At 41.5% G+C, this 9,550-nt stretch overlaps 1 non-coding gene across 1 annotated transcript; it reads right to left on the reverse strand.

Moving 5' to 3' along the window:
* Positions 1 to 641: 641 nt before the first annotated feature.
* LOC140479221 (U6 spliceosomal RNA) lies at positions 642 to 744 on the reverse strand. The gene has a single exon (XR_011960998.1). It is a non-coding gene; the product is annotated as a U6 spliceosomal RNA (small nuclear RNA).
* Positions 745 to 9,550: the final 8,806 nt, after the last annotated feature.

Raw genomic sequence — 9,550 nt, forward strand, 5'->3', positions numbered from 1 at the left:
CTTCTAACCACTTTCTGGGTAAAGAGGTTAATTCTAATTCCTGTTAGGTGTTTCAGTGATTGTAGTTATGACACTTAGATTTGGTCTACTCCACAAGTAGAAACATTTTAGCAATTTTTTGAGAAGATTTGCAGCTCAGGTTGATGATAAGTATGTAAGTTAGCTCGCTGAGCTGGAAGGTTTGTTTTCAGGCATTTCTTCATCCATACTAGGTAGCATAATCAGTGAGAGTCTCTGATGAAGTGCTAGTGGGATGTCCTGCCAATCTGTTTTTAGGTCTTGGTTTCTTAAGGTGGGTGATGTCACTTTCAGTTCTTTTTGATTAGACTTTAGATTAGATTCCCTACAGTGTGGAAACAGGCCCTTCGGCCTAACAAGTCCACACTGACCTTCTGAAGAGTAACCCACCCAGACCCATTTCCCTCTGACTAATGCACCTAGCACTATGACCAATTTAGTATGGCCAATTCACCTGACCAGCACATCTTTGGACTGTGGGAGGAAACCAGAGCACCCGGAGGAAACCCACACAAACATGGGGAAAATGTGCAAACCCCACTCAAACAGTCACCCAAGGCTGGAATTGAACCTGGGTCCCTGGTGCTGTGAGGCAGCAGTGCTAACCACTGAGCCATCGTGGTGGAAATATAGGGCACTTCACAAATTTGCGTGTCATCCTTGCACAGGGGACACGCTAATCTGTTCTGTATCATTTCAACTCTAGTATATGTGCTGCCGAAGCGAGGGAAAGTAGATAGGATCTAAATGGATGTGTTTATTGATGGAGTTCTAGTTTGAATGCCATGCCTCTAAGAATTCTCGTGCGTGCCTTTATTTTGCCTGTTCTAGGATGTGTGTGTTGTCCCAGTCAAAGCGGTGTTCTTCTTTGTCAGTATGTATAGAAACAGTGATAGTGGGTCATGTCTTTTGGTGGCAAACTGGTGTTCATGTATCCTGGTGGCAACTTTCCTGCTAGTTTGTCCAATTTAGTGTTTTTTATAGTTCTTGCAAGGTATCTTGGAAATGACATTAGTTTTGCTGGTGGTACCTAATGGTTCAATAGTCACTGTTTAAGTGTGTTGGTAGGTTTGTGGGCTACCATGATGCCAAGGAGTCTGAGTAGTCTGGAACTCATTTCTGATATGTCTTTGATGTAAGGTAATGTGGCTATAGTTTTTCTTTCTTAATCAACTCCACCACATCACCCCTCAGCTTTTTCTGTTAGGCCATCAACCATCACAATTACCCTTAAGATCATTAAATATGTACTTTGTGTCTCCATTTACCATCAAGGAAGAATTTTGGAATGTCACGTCATTTCAAAGAATCTGATCTTAACCTATGAATATTTGCCACAATTTCTATTATTACAAGTAGGTCAAATATTTAGACTCATGTTTAGCTTCATATTGCTAACACCTGCCCAGCCAGCTGACTCCAAAACTCTGTCATATTAGCCATGGCAACGCTTTGTGTTCTGTCACTAATGTAATTCCATTCCAATGCATATGGGCGCTATTTATATTCCTCACAGCCGTCGTTGTTGCTAATGTCTGGTTAATTGCATTGTTAAATGTGTTAATATCTTTATTTAAGGTGAAGAGGATACAGGCAGTGGCTATTAATTCTCATATCATAGAGAGCATCTGTAACACTGGGGGAGTGGTTGAAAGGACCTGGAAGACTGAGTAATCAATAAGCTCTATCCACAAAGGAAGATATTTTACTTTTCTCTCTCATCAACTGGCTTGAATCCATATTGAAGATTGTGCCTTAGTCAATTGCATATTTCATGATATTCCCTGCAATTTATGCATTTCCTTACACCTTGTCAATATGTGCTGATGTCCTGCATGCCCGCATTGTGTTGGAAATAGCACTGCACTTGTTGAAATGTGCACATTCATCTCAATTAACAAGCAAATTCTAAATTCATAGACAAAACCTAAATAGCAGCCCTTACTGTTGTATACTTTAACCAACAGGAAAAGCTAACTAGCAGCATTTGCTGATACATTTGGGTGTACACAGAGGTCAAACAATTTCTAAGCAACCTGTTCAAAGATGCTATAAGACATCTCTGGGACAGGTGAGACTTGAATGTAGGTTTCTTAGCCCAGGGGTAGGGACACTACAAGAGCCCTGTATTACCTGGCATTCTCAGATCCAAATACTAACAAGGCCTGAGTCTGCTTAGCTTCTGAGAGCAAATATTTTCAGTTATGTATAGTTATAGGCAAGCTGGTACATAGTCTAAGCTATAAAACATGCAATATAAGTTAACCTAAGAACAATGCAAACTGATTGGTAAACTCACTGATATATAGAAACTGAAAGAACTGCGGATGTTGTAAATCAGAAACAAAAACAGAAATTGCTGGAAAAGCTCAGCAGGTCTGGCAGCATTTGTGGAGAGAAATCAGAGTTAACTTTTCAGGTCAAGTGACCCTTCCTCAGACCCTTTCTCACTGATGTATGGATTGACTCTAAAGTGTTAACAAAAAGTAACTGTAATTTTAATTAATGACAAAATAACTAGCAAACAACTTTCAGGTAACCAATCTTGTTGCTTTCCTGAGCATAGCAAGTTGAAAATCATTACTTTTTAACCATTTCATTTGCGGTCAATTTCTAGCATTATGGAAGCTGGTACAATTTTGCCTTTGAAACTGAAAATAATTTATCTTAACAGTGTTACTGATATTTTAACTATATGAATCAAAGAAGTGAGTACAGAGTTCACTGCATTCTCACACGATTTTTTCTTACCTGCCACTAGAAATCTAATTCCAACTATGCTGTTAGTTTTGAATGGAGATCTTTTGTAACAGAATAAACCCAGTTGGTTATGTAGTCCATCATGAAGCAATGAGTTTACCTTCAAACCTGGGACCTACTGGATTTCACAGGCAACACAAAGACAGATGAGGAACTACTTGAACGGAGGATGTTCTGAATTAATGATCTTGATTTTAAATAATTTCATGAAAGGTGAGACTGAGCCGAAAACAAGCACACAATAAAAAGCCAAAGTCCATTGGTGTGTTAGCCCTTTCCTCTCTTTGATGCAGCGTGCATTTTAATTGTTTACCTTTTTAAAAATGCTTTTGAACCTCAAAGAACATCTACGAATGCGATAAATTATTGCATATTTTAATCGTGCAGTTAGCAAAGTATAGGTACAGGGAGCTAAATTTAGGCAGTGGCTGTGAATTCTTTCTACATAAAGGTTCACTTTGTGGTGTCACATTCACTATCGCATTGCAGTCATGTGCTGAGTAACAATGTATTAGTCTTTCAGTCCACCGACCACATATAGAGCAGCAGGAAATACACTCACTGAAGTCCCAGCTCTTGAATCTAAAGTGTGATTATTTCTAACTCTAGGGAACCTGAAGAGACAATCTTTCTTCTTTTTGAGCCCTGTTATGAGTCTGGGAGGACAAATAAATCTTCTAGCTGTTGCCCTTCGACCATTCAGTCAATAGTAATTTATGTCTGGTTATTAATGATTTAACAACTTTTTGCTTCTGGACCAGTGTTCCCTTGGGTTATGGGGACAGTTTGGTCTTCTTAAGGACATTGCAGTCCAAACATGCACACTGGCCTAGAAGTGAAGAGAGTTGATTACAAACTAAGTAAACATTTTCAACAGTCTTACTTTCCCTATAGAACATAGAACATAGAACATAGAACAATACAGCACAGAACAGGCCCTTCGGCCCACGATGTTGTGCCGCACTTCTATCCTAGATTAAGCACCCATCCATGTACCTATCCAAATGCCACTTAAAGGTCGCCAATGATTCTGACTCTACCACTCCCTCGGGCAGCGCATTCCATGCCCCCACCACTCTCTGGGTAAAGAACCCACCCCTGACATCTCCCCTATACCTTCCACCCTTCACCTTAAATTTATGTCCCCTTGTAACACTCTGTTGTACCCGGGGAAAAAGTTTCTGACTGTCTACTCTATCTATTCCTCTGATCATCTTATAAACCTCTATCAAGTCACCCCTCATCCTTCGCCGTTCCAACGAGAAAAGGCCGAGAACTCTCAACCTATCCTCGTACGACCTACTCTCCATTCCAGGCAACATCCTGGTAAATCTTCTCTGCACCCTCTCCAAAGCTTCCACATCTTTCCTAAAGTGAGGCGACCAGAACTGCACACAGTACTCCAAATGTGGCCTAACCAAAGTCCTGTACAGCTGCAACATCACCTCACGACTCTTTAATTCAATCCCTCTGCTAATGAACGATAATACTCCATAGGCCTTCTTACAAACTCTATCCACCTGAGTGGCAACCTTCAAAGATCTATGTACATAGACCCCAAGATCCCTCTGTTCCTCCACCTGACCAAGAACCCTACCATTAACCCTGTATTCCGCATTCTTATTTGTTCTTCCGAAATGGACAACCTCACACTTGGCAGGGTTGAACTCCATCTGCCACTCCTCAGCCCAGCTCTGCATCATATCTAAGTCCCTCTGCAGCCGACAACAGCCCTCCTCACTGTCCACAACTCCACCTATCTTTGTATCATCTGCAAATTTACTGACCCACCCTTCGACTCCCTCCTCTAAGTCATTAATAAAAATTACAAACAGCAGAGGACCCAGAACTGATCCCTGCGGAACTCCACTTGTAACTGGACTCAATGCTGAATATTTACCATCTACCACCACTCTCTGACTTCGACCGGTTAGCCAGTTTTCTATCCAATTGGCCAAATTTCCCTCTATCCCATGCCTCCTGACTTTCCGCATAAGCCTACCATGGGGAACCTTATCAAATGCCTTACTAAAATCCATGTACACTACATCCACTGCTCTACCCTCATCCACATGCTTGGTCACCTCCTCGAAGAATTCAATAAGACTTGTAAGGCAAGACCTACCCTTCACAAATCCGTGCTGGCTGTCCCTAATCAAGCAGTGTCTTTCCAGATACTCGTAAATCCTATCCCTCAGTACCCTTTCCATTACTTTGCCTACCACAGAAGTAAGACTAACTGGCCTGTAATTCCCGGGGTTATCCCTATTCCCTTTTTGAACAGGGGCACAACATTCGCTACTCTCCAGTCCCCTGGTACCACCCCAGTTGCCAGTGAAGACGAGAAGATCATTGCCAACGGTACTGCAATTTCCTCTCTTGCTTCCCACATAATCCTAGGATATATCCCGTCAGGCCCGGGGGACTTGTCTATCCTCAAGTTGTTCAAAATGTCCAACACATCTTCCTTCCTAACAGGTATCTCTTCTAGCTTATCAGTCCGTTTCACACTCTCCTCTTCAACAATACGGTCCCTCTCGTTCGTAAATACTGAAGAGAAGTACTTGTTCAAGACCTCTCCTATCTCTTCCGACTCAATACACAGTCTCCCACCACTGTCCTTGATCGGACCTACCCTCGTTCTCGTCATTCTCAGGTTTCTCACATACGCATAGAATGCCTTGGGGTTATCCTTGATCCTATCCGCCAAGGATTTTTCATGCCCTCTCTTAGCTCTCCTAATCCCTTTCTTCAGGTCCCTTCTGGCTATCCTGTATCCCTCCACTGCTCTGTCTGAACCTTGTTTCCTCAACCTTATGTAAGCCTCCTTCTTCCTCTTTACTAGACATTCAACCTTCCTCGTCAACCAAGGCTCCCTCACACGACCATTTCTTTCCTGCCTGATCGGTACATACATATCAAGGACACGTCGTATCTGCTCCTTGAAAAAGTCCCACATTTCCACCACATCCTTCCGTGACAGCCTATGCTCCCAACGTATGCTCCTCAAATCCTGTCTTACAGCATCGTAATTTCCCTTCCCCCAATTGTAAAAACTTCCTTGTTGTGCGCACCTATCTCTCTCCATAACCAAGGTGAAAGTCACAGAATTGTGGTCGCCATCACCAAAATGTTCACCCACTAACAAGCCCACCACTTGTCCCGGTTCGTTACCGAGTACCAAATCCAATATGGCCTCCCCTCTGGTTGGACAATCTACATACTGCGTTAGAAAAGCTTCCTGGACACACTGCACAAACACCGCCCCATCCAATCTACTTGATCTAAAGAGCTTCCAATCAATATTTGGGAAGTTGAAGTCGCCCATGACTACGACCCTGTGGCTTCTGCACCTTTCCAAAATCTGTTTCCCAATCTGTTTCTCCACATCTCTGCTGCTATTGGGGGGCCTATAATAAACACCCAACAAGGTGACTGCACCTTTCCTATTTCTGACTTCAGCCCATACTACCTCCAGAGGCAGATCCCCCTCAAACTTCCTTTCTGCAGCCGTTATACCATTTCTAATTAGCAATGCCACCCCCCCTCCTTTTTTACCACCCTCCCTAATCTTACTGTTACTATACACCCTCCCTAATGTTACAGTGTGACTTATAGTGTACCTATATTCTTCAGAGTTATTCCACTGAAACCATCTTTGAAGGCTGTAGCTACTGCTGCTCCAGCCATTGTAACTGGGCGGGTAGATCATTGACCTCAAACTTAATTGTCTCAAACTTAAATTTCATAGAAAGTTCTGTGAATCCAAAATCATTTGGATCACAAATTTCTCCTATGAATGTTTTGGGTATCTTTTCTTAAGGAATTAGCTTGACTACATTGAGATCTTTGCATCTGCATCTCTTTTGTGTAGCTCTGTAAATATATTTTTGCACTTAATGTTTTATTTTGAGACTCATTTCCTTCAAGATGTCCAATTTTGATTCTTTATGGTCCTTCCTCTGACATTCAATCTCTGTGGAATTTTAAATCTCCTTTCTCTTCTTCTAAAAGTGCTTCTTAATTCTTATTGTAAAATTGTTTTAATTTGTATCATTTTAATACAGCTTGTAATCTTCTGTTCTTTAGCTTGTAAGCTGGGTTTACTATCAATACTAGTGGCAGTGGGTGGTGCAGTGATTGTATATTTGCAAGACATAAGTTTGCATCATTGCAAAGTACAGAAATGACAATTAACAGGAACAAATATGGCACTGCCCATATAGTAGCATTCTTGGTTGGTGCTGTTTGGAGCTGACATCTGAGCAGTCATTCATAATAGATTCATAGAGTCATACAGAACTAACTAGTCCATGCTAACCATAATCCCAAACTATACTAGGCCCACCTGCCTGCCCTTGGCCCATATCCCTCCAAATCTTTCCTATTCATGTACTTACCCAAATACCATTTAAACGCTGTAACTCTACCCACGTCCACCACTTCCTCTGGAAATTAATTCCACACATGAGCAACACTCTATGCAAAAAAATTTGCCCCTCATTTTCTTTGTTAAATCTTCCCCTTCACATCTTAAAAATATGCCCTTGAGTCTTGAAATCGCCCACTCAAGGGAAAATACACCTGCCATTCATCTTATTCATATACCTCATGATTTTATAAATCTCTATAAAGTTACCCCTCAGCCTCAAGTGGTAAAAGTCCAAGCCTATCCAATTTTTCCCAACAGCTCAACCTTTCCACTCCTGGCAACATCTTGGTAGATTTTCTTTTGAACCATTAGTCCCCACCCTGTGTAGTGTAAGTGAGACAGAAACAATAGCAGTGGCACTATAACTGTAAACTCGAGAGTAGATCCAACTGTGACTGCATTTTGCACAGAAATGTGACTGCTTCCTTGGACTGGTTCAAAACTGCTTTGTGCACATCTTGTCAATGGGTCGACAATGCCTTGTGACTGGTTGGATATATTTCAAATACAGTGAACCTCACGTTCCCAACAAGCTTTCATAGATACCAAATCAGCAACCAAATTGGCTCTGTTTAAATAGAATTACACACATAGAATCCCTACAGAACTCCTACAGTGTGGAAACAGGCCATTTGGCCCAACAAGTCCACACTGACCCTCTGAAGAGTAATCCACCCAGACCCACACAAATTCCCTCCTCGATTATCCTGTATTTACCCCTGACTAATGCATCTGAGCTACATATCCCTGAACACTATGGGCAATTTATTTTGGCCAATTCACCTAACCAATAAACCTTTGGACTGTGAGAGGAAACCAGAGCACCTGGAGCACATCTCATGCACAACATTAGAAACACTCCTATTTTAATCTGTGTCTGTACTAATGCATGTGATCTTGCTCACACATGCACAGAACACAGACGGGCAGCTTTACATTCAGGCCAGCCACTCCACAGCTTATATTTTGTGCATCAATGCTATTTTAAATTCAATTATGGGAGCTTGCCAGAGTCTGTGGAGTAATTCCCTTGTTTGCCAATCTATTGAAACTCTGTGTCGCTGTAATATCTTTAATATTTTTAAGTAGAGTTTTAAACTGTATTACTGGCTGTTCTGTAATTATTTACTGATTTCAAGCTTTAACAATCCAGGAGTTTCTTGTCTTTTTTAACAGTGAAATTGTTAGCTCAATTCCTTAAATTTTCTGTTTTTCCAGTAAAATCATAATTCCTTCCTCATTCCACAGCCCTGGCATAAATCATTTTTACTGTCTCTTTCAATGTTCCTCATGGAGCCAGTTCTTGATGGTGGGTGATACTCATTGTGAAGGTGTATCGCAATGAGTAGTTTACACACCTTTGCTTGGAAGGCAACTATGGTTTTGAGGACAAAATAGACATAGGAACTGTGTAGCTGCATGAATTAGTTAGCTGTGACAGTCCCCAGAGAAAATAAATTCCTACATCCATTCAAATCAGGACAACATTGGGAAATAAAGGCACAACAATAAATCTGAAGTTGAAGGTTGATTCCGGCGTATGGATTGTTCACATTATACCGGAAAGTCTTTCTTGAAAATATGAAAGCAAATGAGTAAGCGCTCTGGAAGTGGACAATATCATGCCAACAACATACAAGGAACTCAAATACAGAAGCTACGAATAGCACAAATCAGACAAACGTACAGCAGAAATGTTATCTTGAGGTTCAGCAAATTATCTCAGTAAACTGTGAGGCAAAGAATATATCACTGAGAAGTGAAGGTAGCAAACCCACTGAAAAGAAATAACACAGGTCTGGTCCAAATGTATCCAGTATGTTTTGATGAGAGAGTTGGATGCTTTGAATAATTTGGGCATTGCATCACTATTTGATCTAGCAGCTAAATGATGACTCGCCACTGACCCACACCCGCCTGTTGCCCCCTCCTCATGCCTCCCACTGCTACATTAAGCACTAACAGAACTAACAGAAAAACTCAAATGAGAACAGCAAAAGATAGAAGAGTTTGCCAGTATTATGACTGTAATAGGTGTATCGAACTGTTAATTAACCCTGAATCTTCTACAATTCTACCAAACACAAGTCAGAAGTTTGATAGAATACTCCCCACTTCTCCGGTTGAGATGCCATAGAATCCCTACAATGTAGAAACAGGCCATTTAGCCCAACAAGTCCATACCGATCCTGCAATGAGTAACCCACCCAGAACCATTCCCTACCTCTATTACTCTACACTTCCCCGACTAATGCCTTTTCCTGATGAAGGGCTTTTGCCTGAAACGTTGATTTTCCTGCTCCTCAGTTGCTGCCTGACCTGCTGTGCTTTTCCAGCACC

The sequence above is a fragment of the Chiloscyllium punctatum genome, chromosome 6, assembly GCF_047496795.1.
Source record: "Chiloscyllium punctatum isolate Juve2018m chromosome 6, sChiPun1.3, whole genome shotgun sequence".
Lineage (NCBI taxonomy): Eukaryota > Metazoa > Chordata > Chondrichthyes > Orectolobiformes > Hemiscylliidae > Chiloscyllium > Chiloscyllium punctatum.